At 45.2% G+C, this 24,887-nt stretch overlaps 1 protein-coding gene across 1 annotated transcript in view; it reads right to left on the bottom strand.

Moving 5' to 3' along the window:
- SH2D4A (SH2 domain containing 4A) overlaps positions 1 to 24,631 on the bottom strand; it is an 886,351-nt gene extending 861,720 nt beyond the window's left edge. Inside the window, exon 1 of the mRNA XM_044059754.1 lies at positions 24,515 to 24,631. The gene's annotated coding sequence lies outside the window, so the exon portion shown is untranslated. The remainder of the gene's footprint in view (positions 1 to 24,514) is intronic.
- Positions 24,632 to 24,887: the final 256 nt, after the last annotated feature.

The raw sequence follows: 24,887 nt of genomic DNA, 5'->3' as shown, positions 1-24,887 counted from the left end.
CCGATGCAGGGGCATAGCTCACATTGGTAACACCTGTGCTCTGGCAAGATCGCAGCTCACTATGTGGTACTGTGTGCATACTGCAGAGGCATACCGATGCATACTACACATGCAGCCATTGTGGAACACCTACACCATTGTATGCATAGCTGAATGCACGTAACACACCAATAGGTCGTGTGGTGTCATGCCACTCTACGCTAACGGTTGTATCTACTGTACATGGGTGGTGTGTGTGTCGGGTGGTGCAACCTGTATTCCGTGACTGGGGCACACACAGGTGTGCATGTCATGCCTGGACACATGGGGGATATCAATACACCATATCATGCCTTTGACTAGCAACAGACTTACTTGCAACAGGCCCTTGTGTTTGCGACACGCCAGACGTACCTGTAAAGGGATGACACAAAGGTATACACATAATCCATTACTATCGCCACGGTCAGCACTGTGCATGTCACATCATGCATCTGTGAGTTAGCATGTGCTATGCACATGTCCGCTAACACAACATAGCATACTGTAGTATGCATCTTGTGTGGCCATATACCTGGCATGTATTGCTATATAATGATTTGTACTATGACACCCACCCCCACGTCACTTATCATACAAACATGCAACACTGACTTACCATGCAGCTCCAAGCTCATAGTTCGGGAGACACCCACCTCCACGATGGACGCATGGGTTTCTGCGTGTTGTTCCGTGGGTGTCCCCAGACTGGCCAAGAGCTCCTCCGTGGCTGTGAGTGGGGGCTGGGTTGGTGGCCCACCACCTGTCCCACGTTGTTGTCTGGCGATTGCAGCGGCACGCTGTCTTGCATGCCGGATCAGGTCTGTGCAGTGCCTGCGGATCTGCTGATAAGTGCGGTTGTATCCGCCCAGGCTGTTCACCCTCCTGCACATCTCCTCCCACATCTCCTGTCATTCCTGTGCCTGCTGTGGCACATGACTGAATAAGACGTCATGATTAGTATGGAGGTATGGGATGATCACCTCCTCCTCCTGTCGACTGAAAGCGGGAAGCCAGGAACGTGGCATTATCTGTAAGACATAATGATGGTGGCAGGTCACATTTACACTGCTGTGCTGGCATACTGTTGGAAATACATTGCTATGACAAGTACGACATCTGCACAGTAATCTGTGAAAGGCATCGTGGCAGTGTCACAGCCGATGTGTTGGCTTCACACCATTGAGCAGTGGGTGTCACATCATATCTGTGTGCCACCCCATCACACTGTACACGCACCATGTAGATGTTAGCCTGCTGTGGACATGTGTACCTGGCTGCACCTGTGTCCATATCACTTGGCATAGGTCCCCATGTGACGTTGGTGCTACTGTTCACCTGGACGCTGTGTATATGTCAGTACACATCACGTCTGTAGCCATTGTGAATGTCAGCAGTGGCACTGTACACATACACATGGACACCTGCACATGCATGTGTTGTGCCATGTACATCCACACAGCACTGTACGGGTGTTGGACAACTTGCCACAGCTCACCTGTGTTGCACATGTGATAGACATAGGGCAATGTGTAACCATGACACATTAGCAGGAAAGGCCATGCATAGCATGTACACACACACATTGTCCAGAGCATCACACAGCACCTGTAACACCATAGGGTGCATCACCGCCACATTACTGCTGTGTATGGTTGATAGTGAGAGTGCCTTTTGTCCATTGCACCATGTAGGACTGTGATAGCTCATGCAGCCTTGCTGGGCACGTCTGCATGGTATGGCAGGGTATGCCACATACATGGCACTGGGTTGTGATCCACCTGGGGGTTGATGATATTGGCAGGGTGGCTGTCCATTCCATATGTCATTGCTATGTGTATATGGACATTCAACATGTCTATCACCATGGCGTGGACACTGGCCTCAAGTGAGGTATGCTGCACGCTGCTTGCTGAGGGTGTGTCTGGTGCATGCAGGTATCACACATCCATGCATACACTGTAACCCTGGCAGGTGCTATGTGCTGGGATATTGAGCAACACAGTGCTGTATGTGGACACACACCGCTATCCCGTGCACATGGATGGTTGCCTGCACTGATGTGGGTACCACATATGTGTACATCCAGTGCCTGCTGCCACCCCCATCCCTCCCTCTGTGAATGTGGTGTTGGGCACAGCATAGGTATCCATGTATGGGGACAGGGATGTTCACATAGCAGGGTCACTGATGGTATCGTCGATCTGACCATACACGTATGACGCACCCCTCACACATACAACCCATTCATATTGTTGTTCACAATGGTGACACAGCTATATTGCTATGCTGGAGACATTCACAGCCATACATACACAGATGCATGCACATCCATCTGTGGCATGGCCTGGACTATTGGTGTGGTTCAGCACATAACATGTTTGACTGCAGCTGGCGCAGACCTACTGTGCACATGTCTACACGGTAAGCCTGTTCTACAGTAGGCATCTGTGATGTGCTGTGCACATCTCATATCTGCACATTTGGTTGGTGTCCATCGGTCCACAGGCCAGTGGTGGGACACACAGGGATGTTGCTGAACATATATGCATGCAACCCTGTACAGCTGTAATACTAGCCTCTCAGATGCTCATGTGTCGTGGACGTGAACACCGTACACACACATGTGGTTGTGGGCTGCCGTCCATACCCATCTCCTCCTGTGGGTTGCTATCATCCCACACACTCCTTGTATTGTATGTTCAGGCTATGCACCTATGTGGGGCTTGTGGGCATGCAATACGATACTATATGCCTTTGCACCCATCACAGACAATGTCACACAGGTACACCGGCAGCCGTACACGTCACAGCTTGTTGTCAGCACATCACATGTGGTACACACATAACACATCTCCTGTGGGACATGGTCAATTGTACGGGCATGTCCAGCGGTCACATGCCACAGCTACCCCTACATGACGGCTATGCAGGACATGTGTCTGTACAGCTACTGTCACATGTACACGAGCAATGCCCCCTACCTACATCACATGGTACTACCTGTGGGGTATGTGTCTGCATCCATGCTATGGCCATAGATGACAATTGTACATCAATATGTGCAACATACCTCATTGGGGTTGTCATGTGCACATGTTCCACGTGTCAATGCATTGTTTGTGTCTGTTGGGCGGTCATTGTTGTGCATGGTTTACATGGCTGCCATAGCGTACTGTGTGTGATTCCAGGTACTTCATTGGGCTACCAGCATTGTACATTTCCACAGCACATTCCAGCCATCATGTAGCCATCTTAGATGACAGTGGGAGGTGTTCCGCCATGTGCACATATGTCACACAGTACGTGGGTGACTGACACACATTGTCAGGACTGGGTTCTGACTGCTGTGGATGTGTGTAATGGTGTTGACAACCATGACTGCGCCAGATGGTGTCATCTGGATGTGTAACATTCACAACACACACCTACATTCACATAGCAGCACATCGTCCATGACAATGGACATTCCTGCATGAACATTGTGTGCGGTATGTCTGTATGACCACTGCATATATCAGTGGTAGCCACCAGCATGGCTGCCTACAACAGTGGTGTGTATCCTGTGCAAACATGGGTTACACCTGTCACAACACACCTGTGTCAGATGGCCCTGTAGTGGGTGACAGTGCAGTTCCATACATCATGTAACAGTATACATCATGCACCAGTATGTTGCAGACATGTGAACGGCTGTGCTACTCGACATATGCACACATGACACATCACCTGGTACACCGTGTCTGCCTTGCCACCTGCTATTGTGACCACCCTGTGATGACATTGTACGGCCCACATGGACTGGGACATGTGATGGCTCAATGGTGAATTAACCCTCCGGGTGTATGACTAGCCAGGTGTCCAGTAGCCAGTGGTCTGCACGCAGGGATACTGTACATTGGCCTACTGTGTCACTGGGACTGTTGACTATGGTCATACTGTACTTATGCAGGCATGTGGTGTTTGTCCAGTCTGATAGTCGTGTTCAACCACACTACCGTGGCACACATGACCTGTGGACATCTGCCTAAGGTGTGCAGCCCACATGTACATCTTCACATGCTAAGCTGCCTGTGCAGCAGTGTCACATGTCTGTCTCCAGCAGGGCTGTCACAGGTAGGCACAGCATGCAGTGATGTGTGACAATGCTTACACCCTCCACTGTGCTGTACACAAGCACTGCACACACAGTACGGCATGCATGTCATTTATCTGCAGTGCCTGGGACCTGCCTCCATGCCCTACACGGCACACCTGCCAGTCCAGATTGTACACAGATCATACCTCCCAGGCACATACCTGGACTGCAACACACACGGGTGGGTGGTTCCCACACCACACAGTGATTTACACACATACTGTATATTCCCGAGACACATTGCATCATAGGTAATCCATGTTCAGATACCCATGTTCGTGACCGCTATGCACATTGTGACACGCAACGGTGAATACACTGTACACCACAGGTTACATGCTGGCCGTGTTGGCATACTGTACATTGCACCTAGGACAGTTGCTACTGCTATGTATTGACAGCAACACGCACTTCCCTAGTATGGACTCCCATGTACCCACACATGCTTGGCCATGCAGTACGCATAGCTGGGTGACACATGACACGACACATACCATACCTACACTACCCTCGGCATGCACCAAACCTCCATGTGTCTGTGTGCTATGCCTACACACATCCCCCCTCTGTTTGCTGAACATCCATGCTTCGCAGCCCTGCTAGCCACACCCTAGACTCACGACCATCGCAGCATGCATGGTACATACGCTCTACAGCCGGTACTACCGACATCCACTGACAGAGGTAGTTGATGGCATGGCACCCCGTACGATGGACAGTCTACATGACTATGCCGACACATATCACAGTGCACTTCCGCTACATTTACGCACTGGTAGGGACCATGCTATTCCACACAGAGACATGGTGGTACTGGCCTTTTCACAGACGCCACAGTGGTATTCATGTTCCATGCAGACGTGCTGTATGGGCACATGTGCAGGCTGTTGCACGGTAGTTATGTTCACATGTGTGTGGTGTGTCACTTGACAGTCATGGTGTGTCCTCATGGTGCATCACATACTCCACAGCTAGCTACCTACACATGACTGCCATACATTGCAGTGTGGGCCCTCACGCAGTGTGCTGGTATGTCTCTGCTGTTTGGCTACATCCACATTCAATGCAGCATACAACACTCATGCAGGCATTGCCAACACAGATGTTGCTGGCATCGAGCCTGCCAATGGGGTACCTACCAACAATACACACTCTCACTCACTACAGGGTTCCAATCCATGGCTGGACATTGTATTAACCCTGTGGACACATACATAGTACTGCCATGCACACGTTATGTCCGAGAACACGGTCCCAATGTCACCTCCGATCTCCGTAGTTGTTGTATCCCGCCAACCTGGCTGTTACATGTCTCTGCAGCAGCACACTGCATTGACTGCTAGCCCATTCATGTACATTGTGTACCCTGACCACCACACTATCACATCTATCACACTACACATGGGTGGTACTGCATTGCACTTATGGGGCTGCATTTGTACACCCATGACTGGGCCATTCAGTATGGCACTGGGCCACATCCTCACATACATGCTTCACACACTCATTGACGACCTCCATGCCTTTACTGGCACCCTTGTTGGGCTTCTGTGCGCCACAGCACACCACATCCACATGCTGGCCACCTGTCATACCATTGCATGGGTGGTTGGTGTGGTACAGAGGGTATCAAATCAGACATTATCCATTCATGTACGTTGTGTACCCTGACCACCACACTACCACATCTATCACACTACACATGGGTGGTACTGCATTGCACGTATGGGGCTGCATTTGTACACCCATGACTGGGCCATTCAGTATGGCACTGGGCCACATCCTCACATACATGCTTCACACACTCATTGACGACCTCCATGCCTTTACTGGCACCCTTGTTGGGCTTCTGTGCCACAGCACACCACATCCACATGCTGGCCACCTGTCATACCATTGCATGGGTGGTTGGTGTGGTACAGAGGGTATCAAATCAGACATTATCCACTCTTTGCCCTTCAGCGCCATTCCACTTTATGGTATTGCCAATGTACACATGCAGCATCACATCGTACGCTATGTCTCAGGATGTTACGCCATGTGCCTCCTGTACAGGTCACACAGTGGTGCAGGCATATCATGCTAACTACAACAAGTCAGGTACGTGTGACATTGCACAGTCATCAGTCATGTGGCCCCTCATGCTCACTATTTGCTTACATACACTACATGCTGTCACAGAGTATTGTCCATGCCTACATATACCACATCTACATACCTTGCAGCATTCTAGCTCATCCTACTCATATTGCTAACAACCATACAGGTGTCAGTGTGGCAGATATATCATGTAGATATCATTGCATCAGTTACATCACACATAGTGCATACACATCACCTTTGCATAGTGACAGTCATGCAGTGTGTATCACATGGATACTGTCTCTATACATGCATATCACATTGTACATGGTTGCTGTACACACACATGCCCCACATGGTGCTGTGGTTGCCATATTCCACTATGGCGTGGGTACACATGTGCAGGGCCACGCATTTCTGGACCGTATGTCTAGCTGATACATTGGGCCCTTGTACCTGTGCCATACACACATGTACACGCTGGCAGTGTTACAATAACACATATGTGGTGTACCTTACACAATGGATACAACTTTACATGTCTCAGTATAGTCATGCCGTGATGTCTACCCGGCTCAGACAGTTTACATATGCAAATGACAGTCATGAAACACATCTGTACTCACCTGCATACCACTAACACATGGGTGTCATCTACTCTGCCATGGGCCATGTTTTCCGCATTACTGATGCATGTATTACTCCTACATGGCGTTTGCAGTGGGCAGGGTGGGAGGAGCACTCCTGCATGTGTGCACACATGCCACATTGCTCAGCCTGGGCGTCTGTGTGACCTCCACAGACTGGACACACACCGTGCTGTGGGACATAGGTCCTGTGCACATCCCACAGGGACACACTGTGTCACTAGTCATGTGATAGCTCCCTTGCTGGTAGGGTGACACAGACCCATGGTACCACCACAGCGGAAGTACTGTATAGACATACAGTTGACATCCACCTCTGCCATTCAGTGGACACTACCATGGGGGGGTGACACTACTGTGTACATTGCACATGTGTTTACACACGGCCCTGCCGGACATCATTGTTGCACACATTGCACCTGCTACGGAACGTTTGGACATGGTTACTTGCTGTTCCCTCCAATTCGGGTACCTATTCTGCTACTACTCTGTCCCATATGTGCAGGCCATACATATCCTGTTTATGTACATAACATTAGGCCATCCCTCCATCATGCATGCTATGCCTGTGATGCTGTCTATGATTTCTGAACATATCCATCATGACAGCTTAGCATTACACATAATTGACATAGTCACCCCTACTGCGAGGGATACATGCACGTCGTGCGCACATTCCGTATGACATCGACGGTATATGCCCATGCACATGTGTGCTGTGACACTATACATACATGTCCTATCCCCTGCTGTGGCACTTCATTGTTCGATATCCACTGGACAGCATCAGCGTGGGTGGTGGCATTGTTCTGTGTTTGGAATCCCTATGGCGGACCTTGGGTTATCACGGCTGTGTACATGTTGTCCCACTGCTGTGCACACGTTGTCCACAGTCGTTGGTATGCTCCGCGGCTTAGCATTACATAACCACCTTTCACCACTCTCTGCCTGATGGACAGGTATCTTTACTTCACACATCGTTCACATACAGTGCAGATTAGTCATACGTATCATGCGTTACACACCAGTACATCTCGTGGGTTCGACATACCTTTCCGGCCTTTGCTTCTGTATTCGTCAATATTTTCCTCTAACTCCTTGCTTTCGATTCACTTTGTGTTCGGTATGAACATACGGTTTGAATATCCAGGGAGTCTTCCTTTTATTCGTCGTCACCTGAGGCATGTGGGTTCATCACCAATAGCTGTTCCTCGGTGTGTAGTTATGCGCATATCACTGGTGATCCTCCTCCATTCGTACGTTACCCGCGAAACTAGGCCATGGTTCATTCCTCGTGTGGCCGTTGGTTATTTGCACTACCTTCGTGGGGATGGTATGTGTTGTATCATGTTTGTGTGACTGCATACGCTATGTGTGGTGTCAGGTACATTACACTGTGGTGTTAGCCGTGGATTGTGTGTGTTGGGTATGGTATTCTGTTCGACATGTGGGTGTCCATGTCCTGGCGGCGTCTGTCGATGGCGTTGTGCATTCAGATGTGTAACATAGCTGTTATATTCCTGTACACAACGGATGCAAGGATGCATCGGCTACTGCTAGTGTTACCCACGCGGCTTGTTGCGGGTATGCCGCTGTCATTGATTGCCTGTATGTTTTTGCTACGGTTTTGGCTGTTATCCCTTTGATATGTGCGATGGGGTATATCTGCGGATGTGGGTGACGGGTACGGGGTGTGGGTCTTGCATTTATACATACAAGATATGCTTGTGTGTGTGCTCCATCCCTGCTTGGGGAGCTGCAGGTTACCTGTCTGTTGTTCTGGGAATGTTTGTTTTGTTGATGTCGTGTGGTGTCGGTATCGCCTGCATGTGTGCTTCCTGCACGTATTCCTCCTTCACATCGGTTATATATCTGCGGATGTTCGTCCGTGCCTACTATCCATTGGCATTTTGTCACTGATAGTTACGGTGATTGTGGTCCTGTACTTGGGACGGCCTGTATGCTACTGGTAGCCTCCTATTCGTGTGGCGCTTGCTTACTTAACGGCCGTGGAACACACAGCGGTATTTACGGGACCGTAAGTGTCCACGATCGGTGCCGGGATAGCACATTCGTATTTTCGCCGTACATGCCTGATGCTGTGTAACATTGCCGACGTATCGTGTTGAGTCTACCATATGGCCGCCATACATACGGTCATGGTTTGTACATGCGTCCTTTGCATCTCCTGTTGGCTATGGTCCTGTGGTACATTCTGGGACATTTCCGCTTTGCATCATTTTACGTCGCCACGCACCTAGCCACTGAGGAGATGTCAGTACTACTTTGTGGGTACTGCTGTACATACGCCTATGGTTCCTGTACTGTATGCCTACGCATGTTATTACACTCTGCCTGTGACATGTCACCTACATACACATTTTACAGTGGCACACACATTACACACACAGTGGAACACACGACAACCTCACCTCACACATACACATATTGCCGCCATAGCTCTCAACCTTCCATTTCCAAAATGAGGAACACACACATTCATAATGTGAAACAAATGGGCAAACTGTGGAACACATACCACTGTCTTACTAACAACTTCAGCTAAGGAGGTCATAGGATGGTTAAAATATGCTGATTTACTTACAAAGAAGAACCTTTAATGAATTACTATGATTAATTTCTATTTACCAGGATTTCTATTATATACATTCCTAACAATGAATGTGTGACAGACTATTTCAATGTGGAACTTTGAGGAACTGCGAGGAACATGAACTGTTTTAGACCCCAAATGAGGTACGTTCCTCATAATGACGTACACTTGACAGGTATGATTGCCGCTTTCGCAACGACGGTTGCACACAGTACCTACGTTGGCCGCATCGCCGGCGGCGGTGTGTACCTCCGCCCTCATATCCTATGGATGTGACACGCACATATCCCGTTACTGTACCGTGGCCTGGCGATCATCCCAACCCGCGGATATGTATTGATGCAGGTTGACATTTCCATGGCTGGCGTTCCCTGCTCTGCCCACCCTCCCGGATGATCAGGTTGTCGTTCACTATGTTTACTATGTGGAGATTTCGCGTCTTACTTATCTGTAAACTTGCATCCCTGGGTTCCATATTAACCTGTTGTACTTTATATCTGTGTATGTGTACATATATTTCTACGTGTGTACTGATATCTATTTCCGTATCTGTGTATGCACATAAGTACATATGTAGTCGACTTGTGGCGACAGTGGCAGCATACAGCTACGCTGTCTGCTGTAGAACCGGCGTGCGGTTGAGGTGTTGGCGTTCCATGCTCTGCTGGCTATTGGGTGTGCAGTGTTTGGGTGGTGCCTTTGTTGGAGTCACACATAGGTCCGCCCATACGGTACACATTACGGGCGGACATGTTTGTGTGGCGTCCATTTCACTGTGTGTGCAGGTAAGGAGGTATCAGTCCATGGGGCCTACACTGTCAAAGTATGTGCTATGCGTTCCCTCTTTGCCAGGGCGTAGGCATATTGGGTACGCCTACGTCTACCTACTGGGGCTGGCACAGTGTGTTCATGGCGCTGAACGCCCTGTGCCTGTGCTTGCCTTGGCAGTTGTGGCGGGCTTGGTGGCCCTAGACCATTATGTCCCTGCAGCAGCTGTTTCCGCAGAATCATATTGTGTAGCATACAACATACTATGAATTTGTGGGCACATGTGCCTGGAGAGTACTGCAAGGCTCCACCGGATGTATCCAAGCACCGGAACCGTGATTTCAACATCCCAAACACATGCTCTATGATTATTCTGGTTTGTGCGTGTGCCTCATTATGGCATTCTTGCATGTGTGTGTGTGCATTTCTGATGGGTGTCATCATCCACGGCTCCAGTGCATAGCCAGCATCCCCACAAGGTGACCTTGTGTGATGTCCCCCCTGGCGAATACCTGATACAGCTGTGAGGCATGCCAGATATGGGAGTCGTGGTAGCTTCCAGGGTTGCCAGCACACACATCCATGATAATGCCCTGCGCATTGCACACGACCTGGCAATTGATGGAGGGGTATCCCTTGCGGTTTATGTAGCGTCTACCCTGCTCCCGGCGGTGACTTGATTTCTATGTGCGTACAGTCTATCGCACCCAGTACCTCCGGTATTGTGCCACACGGTGGAAGTGGCGCATATTGCTAGCCAACTCCTCCTGAGATCTGGGGAAGTTTATATACTCATGGGCGTGTCGTAACATGGCATCCAGGAACTGGTGTAGTACCCTGGATGCTCATGCCTGTGAGATACCCATTATATCCCCGGTTGGCCTTTGAAAGGTACCTGTAGCCAGTATTCGCAAGCTCACACATACCTTTGTGTCCACTGGGATGGGCTCCCCTCTGTTGTCTCTTGTTCTCAGGCGTGGCCGGCACAGCTCCACTATTTGCTGTAACGTGTCCCTGTCCACCCTGTAGCGCTCTACTATCTCCAGGTCTTGCAGCCCCTAGTAGGTCACCCTTGGTCTGAACACTCTCCTTCTCCTATGAGGCCTACGGTGGTTGTCGGCACCCTCCTCCGCAACTCCGTCTGTCTCTGACACATACCTATGCATCACGGCCATGGCGGCACCCAACATATACATATTAAAAGTTCCCTGTGTGTTTACACCCTACGGTGCGGCGTTTGGGAAATCGCGCTTTGTGTTGTGTGCATTCACACTTTATACTGTTGTGCTGTATACCCGGTGATGTCATTGGGTGTGTCTGTGCAGCCGTATCTGTGGATTATCTTCGGTGTTTTCCCATTGCAACTGCAACGGTATTGCCTTTAGTGTTACATTACAGTTGCCTGCATTGGCTTAGCATCTTACATTACTGTTTCTGCACGTTGCACCTACAATTGCCTGCAGTGCATCCTGCAGGCACATGGCATATGATGCATTTTGTCTGCCGCCGCCGTTATGCTACCTCTGTACTTGGCTGTACTATTTCGGTTCTTTGCTCTTTGCATTTCTACTACATCCCCTACTATCTTTGCATTCCTATGCCTCCCCTTTCCCGTTTTGCAGGAGTCTGCATGCAGAGTTGTCAGCTGCCGCCGTTTGCCCTTCCTGGATTGATTGGTGTTGATTGCTCATTACGGCTCCAATTACACTGCTTCTGCATTTCCTCATATTCTCCGCATTACCCTTCCTATATCCGTGGCTGTTGACGGGGAGGCCGTCACATGACTGGATTGGGGAACGTGGTCATCCTCGTGCACATGCATCTATGCGGGCATTATGTACTCTCAGCGCATCTATTTCCTCACACGCCGATCCTGCTGCTGTGATGTGCATTATACAGCCCATGTTTGCTGGCCTCCAATGTGCTTCCTCCTACAGTGGCACACCCCTCTGCGATTGACATGTATCCCGTGTAGGCCACTCCTCGGTGTACTACCGCTGCGCCGTTTGCTCCATCCTTACACCAGCGCCGGTTTTGCGATTCACTATTATCTGCCTCATTTGCATGGCATTGACTGCTAATACATGGTTATGGCGCCGAACACTGCCGCCACTCCTTGACAACCCTTGCGCTGGGGTTGAGGCTTTCCATACATACTATGGTGTGTGGTGGCTGTGCATCTGATGTGTATTATACTGCTCTTTTAGGACATTCTCATATTATTTAATTGTTTTGCACCTTCTGTGCACATATCCGGGGGTTCTGCTGTGGTTTCTGCGTACATAACAATTATGTCATTATTTACAGTTTGTGCATGTTTTCTTTGGACATTCTCGGTGCCTTTCGCCATTGGCATATTGCACCTGTATGATACCTGACGTTGACAGCCTTCCATTACTCCTTGGTCATGTTTGGCTAAATGTAAACCGTTTTTTTTGGTTTACATTGCCGTGCCCTTACGCTACGCCTGCCCAACTTCGTGGATCGCTATTTGCCTTCATTTGCATGGTGCAATACCACACACAGTGTGATTAGCATACCTACGCCGGGGGCGGCGCAGGTCCGGCGCACGCCGGTAGTGCACGTGGGATTGATTCATACCTGAATCGCTCGGTGGCCATATTTGGCTTTATAACGCCGACGCTATGCGGGCGCCTGGCGCAAGGTTCATGAATCCCGGGGAGAGTCTACACGGATGCCTTTCTGCTTGTTGGATCACTTCCACCTGGGTCATTTGCATAAGATTCAATTGCTTATGAGGTAATTTGCATTCCACGGAACTTTCCATGTTTGTACATTCTTGCACACTGTTAAGCGATGCTTACTGAATCTAAAATTGTCCCCACTCATGTACGCATTTCGGTGCGATGCGTACACCAAACAAAAAATTGTGCAAGCTTTACTGAATTCCCACCATAACCTGCTTCCACAAGTAAATCACCTCATGATTACAGTGGGTAAAACCACAGACAATTCAGTGGAATTATTATACAGTAAGCAATGATAAATTTTGTAATTCATATTTAGTCATACATCAATAAAAAAAAATAACATATTACAATGAACTTATCAAACAGATTTTGAGTACAGCCAGAATAGATCATTAAAGTATAATCATTAATGGGTAATAGAAATTTGCATAAAAGTTTGTGTTTTTTTAAATTTCAGTTACCAACATCTTTTCAAACTTACCATACAAATTTTAGACAAGGTACACATGTTGAGAACATGTAAGGCAAGAACTGATTATAATGGCAGAATATGAAATACCCTATATAAAAGCTATACAGTGCAATCTTTATCAATAATATTTCAGTTTGAATATCTTGAAAAAAAATAATTTCTGTTAATACTTAACTTACACCTATTAGTCCATTCATATAAATAGGGTCTATTGCAAGTTCTCAACTGCTAACAGCTTGCAACACACTTGCTCACAGCCATTTTCTACAAATGACAAGTGTCCTAACTCTCATTAGACCAATCTTAATTATTTCATATTCCCACCACCTGACTCTATTAAACAGTACAGACCTACCAGATCTCCAATTCTAACTGTAAAAGACCACTCGGCTACTAATCATAACTCTTGTCATTGTTCTATAATGCTACCTGGGTCATTGTTCTAGAACCCTAAAACTACTTCCTGCTCCTCCCTAAACTTAAAGTCCCCAATGCTGCCTAGCCCCAAAACTCCATTCCCCCTCCCTAATCTAATATTTCTGATTACTTCCAAAAGTAACCCTAAAGTTCATGATTGTGCCCTAAATTTAAAACTATATTAACCTCTCCTGAACCCTAAAGTCCCAAATTACTCCTAAACCTAAAACTCTACTCCCCACTCCATAATCCTAAAGTCCCTGGTTGCTTCCTAAACCTAAATCTCCCCTGCTAGTACCGAACCATAAACTCCCCTCCTGCTTCTAAACTTAAAAGCATCTTGTTGCTGCCTAACCCTATACCTCCCTTCTGACTCCGTAACTCTAAAGCCTCTTCCTAACTCAAGCTTGAAATGCAAGGCTACATTTCCATGCTGTTCCACTGACCCCCTCCCCATGGCTGCTACAATTACATTGCTGAAACTTAAATAATGTGCTCAGGCAAGGTGCAAAAGCTCTTTTCTGTTCATATGGCTGAAACACCTCATCCAAACTCGTTTTAGGTTTGAGTGAAAGCAACAACTTGTGCAAGATACAAGACATTCGAGTCCCTAACTTTGGGATACTGGTCATTCAGTGCTTAGGATTCTGGCATTTGTAATAGACCCTTTATAAATACTGTAAATCATGGTGTAATGTAGTAATAATCTGACAGTTGTCTGTATGACTGGTGAATAATACAGTATCACAAGAATAACCAGTAATATGTCAATGCAGAAGATAACTTTAGTAATGCCCCCTAGTTATGCCCCCCTAGTTACAAGAGATTGTCTTACACTTAGTACAATAGACTCAAATTGTAGTACATGTACATAATATTTTTCCCATTTTATCTTCTCATATGCCATCAATGTTTGTCTTTTCCCAGTTAGGGGTCGCCACAGCAGAACTCCGGTCCACTAATAATTGGCAGTAGATTTTTTTTTATGGTGCCGAGTTGCCAGGCCAACACCCAACCTTCAGTGAAGGCACGCCCATTCACACATGTCTTTTGGAGGCCACTCGACCGCGGGGAGGACATGCAGACTCCACACAGACGGCACTCCAGCCGAGAATCGAACAGGAGAACCTCTTGCTGTGAGGCAACAAAGCTACCGCTGTGCCACCGCGGCTGTTCTCATATGTTGTTAAAATGTCTGTTACTGTCTAGATGTGTGGTATATCTTGTAACACAATATATGTCTGCAATGGTTTTTATAAATAGAAAATTGAAGTTTTTATAGATGTTCGTATCGATGTGTAGTACATCTTGTAACACAATATATATCTTCAACTTTTTTTATTTTTTTTTGTATACTATCTCATGTGTAGCCTATAATGTTTTGTATCCTACTGTACCTGGAGTTTTTCTCCCCGGGCCACTGCTGGAAACGGGTTCTGTAGACCCAGTCAGACTACTCCGGTAAACAAATGTCAAATAAATAAAATAAATAAATAAAATAATAATGATGATAAAGAATGGTAGTCCAATAATTTACCACTGAGGCACCTTACATCTAATGTTGTATCTCAGTAAAATAAAATGAAACTAATTTTATAACACACATTCCAATATTTATATAAGAAGCCCATCATATAACATTTAATAGTACCCTCAGTAAATCATAAAAAAAGTTAAGAAAGTTAAAAATATCACTAAGTAAATCAAATGCTTTTGCCAAAGTAGGAAAATCTGCAGCACTCTTCCCTTTAGAATTCTCGTATGACTTCTCTGCTAAAGTTTGTTAAAGTAGTTTATGCACTTTCAGTACACTACAGCCTTCCCTTCTATAAATTCAGACTGAAAATTATATAAAAGGGAAGGATTCACTAAATAACTGATTTGCCATTCATTTCTATATAATCTTAGACAAAACTGAGAAAAAGCCATTTGTCTATAGTTGTTCACCTGTGTGTTATCTGTATTTTTAAATATAGGTACCAAGACAGCTGTTTTGCCTGCACTTGGAAATCTGAACTCTATCAGAAACTGATTAAATTGATTTATTATGCACCAGGCCAACAAAAATCAAACCATAATTTTACAAATCATGAATGATGAATATACTACAAAAAATTGGAAGATAAACTTAAGCAACGCCCACGACTGAAAATGAGACACCATCTAATCTATGTTTTAAGACCTACATTCAGAACTATCTGGCAGATGAATACCTGAGAAATGTCTACTAATGCTATAACCATAGTTTAAAGATGACTTGTACTATATTGTTGTAGCCTATTAACATAAGAAGAAGTTTATTTTACTGTGGACTCCAGAAAAAGACCAGAGGGGAAACAAACATTTATAGCAACAAATAAGTAATTAAAGGAAATAAAAGAGAAAAAAATAGTCCTTTCAATGAGACTTATGTCAGTCTGAGTATCTCACATACACACACACACACATACACACATACACACATACATACACACACATACACACACACACACACACACCTGTATGTCTGAAGGGAAGAAAGGAGAAATATATTAGAATAGAAAAACTGCCCAAACCATCAAATTGTGGTCCCATATAATGCACTTCATTGTCCTGCTAAATAGTGATAAGAAAAGAAATGTCCATCAGCTTTTTTATTACTGTATTTGGAGCTTCTTTTTATCTCTCAGTAGAGTACATATGGGTATGAGTACAATTATTTAACAGAATTCATTTTTTTTTAATCTTTGCCAAGATTGTTAATCATCAGTCTGCTTTCATAACCAGTTGTCCATTCTTTCTCCATCACCACAGTGAGGGCTGGCCAGGAGGCACCATCATTTAGAAAAATATTAGTGGTGGTTTGAGTTAGGTTACTCTGCCACTGGTACACACATCCAGTGAGGTGTAGTGGGGAGAAGGCAATCAGAATGATGAGGTCTAACATCGAATCAGAGATGCTCCAGCCAGGTAGCCCAATATGTCAGGGTAGCATGCAAAATAAGAATGCCAAGGAAGCTGAAAAGTAAAGTAAACAAAACAGTGGTGCAGCCATCGCTTCTACATGGCAGAAAATCCTGGGAGGGCACACCGACTGAGGAAACTTGAAGTGATGGAGATGAAGTGCCCGACACAGGTGTTAGAATGCACACTGCGACATAGGTGTTAGGATGCACACTGTGGGAAAGATGAAAAGTACAGTTGTGTACACTTACCATAAATGTAGATGTTCAAGTGTATTCACTGTTGCAGTCATTACAATTGGGTTATCCTGCTGGCAGGCTACCCTCAGTCGGCCTGAATTCCGAAGTCTAGGTCCGGCATCAGTTGCTGTCACCTCTTCCCTGACGTCAGTGAGCCAGGGGTATAAAAGATGCAGCCGACGCCATTTTCTTCAGTTTTTCTTGCCCTAGATATCAGGTGCCCCCAAAAGGGTAGGCTAAAAATATTTCAATAAAACATGCATGCACCAAAGTATATATTTTGCCTTCATCTACAAGCAAATACACCACATAGGTTGTATAGAATACAGAAGTACAGATAAGTTCCAGCAAAGAAATGGGGGATGGCGGATGGGTAACCTGGACTGAAACAGTGAATACACTCGAACATCTACATTTATGGTAAGTGTACACAACTGTACTGTGTTCTTCGTGTTTCACTGTTGCAGTCATTACAATTAGGTTGAATCCCAAAGCTAAGGTTGGGAGGCTGGAGCTAAATAGCAATAGGAGCGGCTATTAGGCCCTGCAGAACTGCAGTGGCAAAGCCTGCCCTGGATTTAGAGTAGAGTGGTAAGTGATAGTACGTTGTGAAAGTGTGCACTGAACTCCAAGTAGCCTCCTCTAAAATGTCTTTGGTTGGTACTCCGAGGAAGGCTGCTGAAGTGGCTGCTGCTCTGGTTGAATGTGGCCTAATGCCCTTAGGTACTGGCTTGCCATGTTGTGAATAGCAGAAATGAATGCAGTGGCCTATCCACTTTGAAATAGTCTGGTTTAAGATAGCCTTTCCTTGTGATCCTGCAGCATATGCCACTAGCAATTGCTCTGTCTTTCTGAAAGTTTTAGTTCTGTTCAAATAGAAGCGTAGCTGTCTGTGTATGTCCAAAGAATGCAGAATTCTCTCCTCCTTATTCTGTGGGTTTGGATAAAAGGTAGGAAGATGAATAGTTTGGTTAAGGGCCACACTGGACACTACCTTAGGCATAAATGTCGGGTTTGTCCTCAGAGAAACCCTGTCTGGATAAAAAAATAATGAAAGGTTCCACAGCCATGAGTGCCTGTAGCTCTGAGACTCGTCTTGCAGAAGTTATTGCTAGGAGCAGAGCTGTTTTCCAAGATAAAAACTTTATATCAGCTGTAGCGGCTGGCTCAAAAGGAGGCAGGGTGAGTTTTTCCAAGACATAATTGAGGTCCCATGCAGGTATTGGTGATCTCCTTGGAGGCCTTAAATTTTTGGCCCCTCTGAGGTACTGCCTTAATAAAGGATGAGAAAAGATTGGTGGCTCTGTATTGTAATGAGATGAAATGGCAGAGGCATGAATTTTTATAGATGAAAAGGATAGGCCTTTTTCCAGCATCTCAGTCAAGTATTGCAAAATCTGAGGAATATTTGGTACAGCTGTGTCAATTCCTTGTGCCTGGTTCCAAGCACAGAATCTCTTCCATTTTCCAGCATAGGATTTTCTAGTACTAGGCCTCCTGGCCTCCAAAATAACATCCATCACCGCTTTAGTGAGAGGTGCATTTTGTATGACTACATTATCCGCCATGCTGCCAGATTTAAGGTCTTGAGTTGGCTGTGCAGGACTTGATTGTTCTGCTGGGACAGTAGATGGGGCACTTGAGGTAAGGTCCAGGCTGGGCATTGAGACAAGTTCCTTAGGATTGGATACCAGTACTGGCGTGGCCAGTCTGGGGCAATCAGTATAATTTTTGGCTTCTCCTGCCTGACCTTTAGGAGTACCTTGGGGAGGAGAGGCAGAGGAGGAAAGGCATATACTGTTAAGTTTTTCCAGCTGAAAGATAGGGCATCCACTTGCCATGCTTGTCTGTGATAAGTCCTTGTGCAGAATCGCTTTAGTTGGCAGTTGTGAGGTGAGGCAAATAGATCTATGTCTGGGCATCCCCATTTCCTTGTTACCATGCAGAAGACTTGCGGATCCAATTTCCACTAGTGGGGATCCATGAGGTTTCTGCTTAGTTCGTCTGCCAGAGTATTTATCTTTCCTGGCAGGAATTGTGCCTGCAGATGCACTTGGTAAGTCAATGCTGTGTCCCACAAAGTCATGGCTAGTCTGCAAAGGGGGTAAGAATGAGTGCCTCCCTGCTTGTTCATATACCACATGACCGTGGTGTTGTCTGTCTTTATCAGTAGTTGTCCCGGATGAAGTAGGTCCTTGAAGGCTGTCAGGGCATTTTGAACAGCTAGCATCTCTTTTTGATTGATATGTATATGCATTTGGTTTGTGGACCATGTGCCTTGAATACATTTTCCTGCCATGTGGGCTCCCCAGGCATAATCCGATGCATCCGTTGTTAAGGTCTGTGTGGCTGGGGGTAGAGTGAATGGCTGTCCCTTGTTCTGGTGACAGACCTTCGCCCACCATCAAAACTCCTGTTGCAGGCAGGGAATGAGAGTAACTATTGTTTCCAGGCCGTGGCAATGTTGAGTCCAAACACTTTGTAGGTACCATTGAAGTTTCCTCATATGCAGTCTTGCATATGGAATTAGTAGAATGCAGGATGCCATGAAGCCCAAAGCCTGCAGAATTTTTCTTGCAGATAACTGGGCCTTTGTTGCCAACAGTTTGAAATAGGTAGTCAGTTGCCTTTGTTTGTCTAGCATGAGATAAGCCATCTGGGCAGTTGTATTTAAGCTTGCACCCAAGAATATTATCTCTTGAGAGGGTACTAGTTTTGATTTCTGTTTGTTGACTGTGTACCCTAGGCATGCTAGTAATCTCTTTACAAATGCCAGATGCTGTAGTAGAATGTCCTTGTTCTCTGCTTGAATGAGGCAGTCATCCAAGTAAGGATATATTTGTATTCCTCTTTGTCTGCAGAATGCAATTACTGGTGCCAGGCACTTTGTGAAGACCCTGGGCACAGTAGATAAGCCAAAGGGCAGTGCAGAGAATTGGTAGTGCATTGAGCCAGCTTTGAATCTGAGGTATCTTCTGTATGTTTGTCTGAATGGGACATGCAGGTATGCCTCTTTTAGATCTAAAGTCACAAGCCAAGCCTTCTTGCCCAACATGGGCAGAAGCTGCTGTAGAGTCAACATTTTGAATTTTGGAATATCCAGATATGTGTTTAGAATAGAAAGGTCCAGTATTGGTCTCCAGGCTTTGTCCTTTCTGGGTACAAAGAACAGTCTTGAATAAAATCCTTGTCCCTGGCTCTTGCTCTGGTACTTGTTGAATGGACCTCATGTCCATGGGGGATGAGACTTGTTTTTGTGCCTCTGCCCATTGATGTTAATGGCAGGTCTGGCCAACTGTTTTCCCTTGGCAGGGTATGGAAGTGAAACTTGTAGCCTTGTGACACTATGTTTAAAAACCATTTGTCCTGGGTTATTATGTGCCAATTTTGAGAAAAAAGTGCTAGTTTTCCCTCTAAAGGTGCTGCCAGAAGATAAGCATTTGGCGCAAGCATGGGGAAGTCATTGGGACTGTTTCCTGTATGGCTGTGATTTGTCTTCTCCAGTTTTGGAGGTAGAAGCACCCCATTGTTTAGACCTGTACGAACCTTGGGGATGAGATCTGCCTCTAGGGCATCTGTATCTGCCCCTTTGTAGCCTGTCTGACACTGGAAAGGGCCAATTCTTTGTAGGCCAGTGTCTGCTAAATCTTGGTGGCTGTACCTGTAAGAAATCCTTGACTGTTTGCATAGATTTAGCTTTGTCCTCCATTTTCTTTAACACCTCTTTTGCTTTAACACCAAACAAAGCATCATGCTGTAATGGAGCATCTAATAATTTTGCTTTAACATGATCAGGTAGATTTTGTTCCTTTAACCAAGCATGCCTCCTAATGACAGAACCCATAACTGCGGCCCTGCAGGAGGCCTCCAGAGAATCAAAACCACATTGCAAAGTATGCTTTCCAATTTGTTCAGCTGCATGCAATAATTCCTGCATTTCTTTGTTTTCTGCACATTCAGAATTTATCAACATTTTTTGTTTAAGCAGTGACAAAATATATTGCTGATATTTGAGCATATGAAACTGACAATTTAAAGCCATTATAGCCAGGGTAGCAGAAGTGTAAATCTTTTTTCCCCATCTGTCCAGTGCCCTAGAATCCCTGTCAGAGGGAGTAGGGTTTTTTTAAGTGGAAGCCTTGACCCCTTTGGGACCTTGAGAGATAGTTTCTGGGTCAGCAGCAGGGTTTTTGAAAAGGAATTTATGAGAGTCAGGAACCCTGTAGTACCTGTCTGGCTTAACAGGAGCTGGAGGTAAGGAGTCAGGGGTCAGACTGGACTCTGAAAATACATCATCTACAATGTCTAACACAGGTGGAATAGCTAGGGGCCTGTGTTGTGGTAGTAAAAGGAAGTCTCTGAGCCTTTTCTTAGATTCTGAATATTCTTGGCTCTCCCAGCGGAAATGCTCCCTCATGGTATGTAAAGTTTCCCCAAAAGAATAATCCTCAGGAGGAGAGGCTGAAGGGATTGATTCTTCAGCATTAGAATCCTCATAGGGAGGAAGAGAGTATTCCTGATCAGAAGAGGAATCAGATGAAATGGAAACCTGATCTGAAGATTCATATTCTGTCTCTTGCCTAGGCCTCTTATCAGGAGGGGGATGGGAACCCCTGATCAAAATAATTAGGTCTTCGGCCATTTTGAGCATCTGTTTTTTAAACATGGAGGCCTGTCCATGAGGCTGTAAGCTGCTTTAGTCTTTGCCTTTGAAGCTGAAGTCGTTTTAACATATAATTGAGTAGGTCTGAAAACACCCTCAGAAGCTGATGCCTGCTCAGCGGCTCCGGACCCATCTGAGGAATAGTTTCCGAAGGTCCAATACCTTGAGCTTCCAGCTGCCTGGTCGACTCCATGTGGGTGTCGGTAGTGGCCTGCGAGTCTAAAGTAGTGGTCATCTGAGAACCGGCGACTGGCTTAGAAAAAGCCTAGTTGTCGGTTTTGGACCTCAGATGCCTGCCCTTTTCCTTGCGTTTCTTGTGAATTCCGTTAGTCGGATGGCTATCCGACAACATTGTATAATTAAATCTTCTGCCAAAATACTGAAATGCAAAATCGTACCGACGCTTAATAGTACGTTGGTTAAATCTAGCACAAAACCGACAACTAGCAACGTCGTGGTCAGGGCCTAGGCAAGGAATACAGTAAGAATGAAAGTCCTTATGAGGTATTTGCTTCCCACAAGAAATACAATTATTAACTTTTTCTGACATCGGTCTGGAGCAAGAAAAAAGTTTCCCCAACGGGGTATTTAGCTTTTAGTGAAGACTTCGGATCTGAAATTCGAACACGAAAATCTCAGGAGTGGGCTGACCGGCAGTTGCAAACTGCTTTTCCTTCAGGCACTGCACGGGAAAGACTGAAGAAAATGGTGTCGGCTGCATCTTTTATACCCCTGGCGCACTGACGTCAGGGAAGAGGCGACAGCAACCGACGCCGGACCTAGACTTTGGAATTCAGGCCGACTGAGGGTAGCCTGCCAGCAGGATAACCCAATTGTAATGACTGCAACAGTGAAACACGAAGAACATCAATGAAGACATCAAACAAAAGCCAAAGTAAAGTCAGTTGCAGAGAAGGTCAACGAGAACAGAGTACAGTGGTTCAGTCACAAGTACAGGAAAACAGAAGACAATTCAGTAAAGCAGATTTGAGAAAGACAGGAAAAAGGAAGCAGCAGACAAAGACATCTATCCAAAAGATGGATGGATTACATAGTAATCTTTAGCTAAAATTAATGTTATTTCAACATGTGTGTTCAGAAAATAAAAAGTTACAAGTATAATATGCAAATTTCACAGTCGGAAATGTGGGCACATAGCTGTACCACATAATGATTTCTTAATGTTTAGATGATCACAACTCACTAGCAGATGTGCAACATGACCATAGTAAAAACAAGCACTCCCCATGGTTGTTGGGCTTTGGGTTTTAGTATACAATACTGTCTGCTCTGCCCTTTTGATAAAGAATGAGGGAGAATGACCAAACCACAAAATCTGTAGACAGTTTACTTTATTACTGATGATTTGGCATAGAGGGATAGCGCTTTGACTACAATCGCAGCTCCAGATTCACTTATCAAGGACATTCTTCCCTGAGTAGTGAGCTGGAGACATGGAGAGCAGTAGTATTTGTACCATCCCTCCTATCCTGGAGGAACGAGAATGAAATTCTGCTAAAACACTACCTGTGAGCAGTGAAGACTAATGAAGTAGCTCACAAGCAGGTGCAGATGTGATACACATAGGGAACTGGGTGGGAGAGCAGATAGGACATCTTAAATTGCTCACCACAAATGCTGAGATAGCACTATACAGGGATGATCTGGTCTCCTCCTTGCACATTCCATCTCTCCTGTTTACACTAAGGATATTATCCTTTCTAAGAAGATGGGGGCCTCAGTCTAAAGGATCAAGTCAGAGAGTGCCAAGGGACAGCTGATGAGAAACAGCTATTGTGAGAACCAAATAATTACAAATAAATAAAATGTGCAATCAGCAGTATGTTGTTGTTTCACAGGATCAGGGAAGTTTGCCTGAGGGAATGCAGATAACGGTTTGTATCATCTGACCTACTTGTTTTTCAGTACATTCCATCTGTGCTGTGAAAAAAAAATCAACTAACATGATCTCAGACAAAAACATTGCAGGACATAATTCAGATTAAACCTTCTAAATATTTCCACTTCAGTATAGCATAGGAAATATATAATTTATTATAACTAGCATGCAAATATTTTACTACAGAGATGTCACAATAAAAAGGTATTGCAGAAGAAATGTAAATATGTAAATCACCAACAAAACACTTGGTCAGAATTCTTCACTAGTGCCCTGAAACAGGGTTATGTGCAGACTACCTACAGCTGTTTCAACTCCCTCACAAATAAACTGTGTATTTTTTCTGCCCCCTAAAAGTTCATGAATATCTCTCATCAGCCGTCAGTCTGATTTCTGGATAATAAATCATATATTTAAATTATTTGACGAGGTCTATCAGACAGAATATCTAGTTATGTGACCTAATGTATGCAAATGCTAGAAATACTTATGATTTCATACTTTGTATCTCAAGCTCGCAATGATGCCAAAAAATGAAATACTTAAAGAAAATTAATTTCGGGTATATATCTTTCATGAATGCCAAAGAATTAGAATTCAATCATGCACATATTCCTACTTGAACTACTGTGACAAGATTAAAGGCATGTCAGCATTTGACACAAATATCGTACTGTAAAATATTCCCGGTTTATCTGCTTAAGTAGATGATTTCCTTTAGAGATAAAGCAGTGTTCCAGGTATAGCTTTAACTCAAACATAAACTCAGTACTTACATTTCTGAACTTAGAATGCTAACGGCACAGACATATTCCCAGTATAAATGACAAACATATTTAGTAGTAAAAATCAGAAAAACCAAATAACTGTTGTCAAAATGGAGCATGTTTATTTTTACTTACTTTTTTCCTTTCCTTCTTCGGCTGTTAAAGCACGTGTCTGTTTTACCCTGTTTCTACTTCCCTTTCACCTCAACAGACTGGAATGCTGCCTCACTCTGACATTGTTTGTGTGTGTGTGTGTGTCTCTCTCTTTCTCTTTCTCTCTCCACCTGTGAACTTTTAATCACTTGAACTATGCATGTTTTCAGACTCCACCCTTTTCTTCTGCAAGGGTGGATTACTCATTTAGAATTGAATCATACATTATTCCCCCTACACACACACTATCAAACATTGGGAATAAAAGAAAAAAAATGTTTCATACATGCTGCTAAATTTACACAGGCACATAAAGGTGATATTTAGATACACATTTTTTGTTGTCATAAAATAC

This window comes from Protopterus annectens, chromosome 17.part0 (genome assembly GCF_019279795.1).
Source record: "Protopterus annectens isolate FY-2018-M chromosome 17.part0, PAN1.0, whole genome shotgun sequence".
Lineage (NCBI taxonomy): Eukaryota > Metazoa > Chordata > Ceratodontiformes > Protopteridae > Protopterus > Protopterus annectens.
This window is presented reverse-complemented; position numbering and strand designations above follow the sequence as displayed.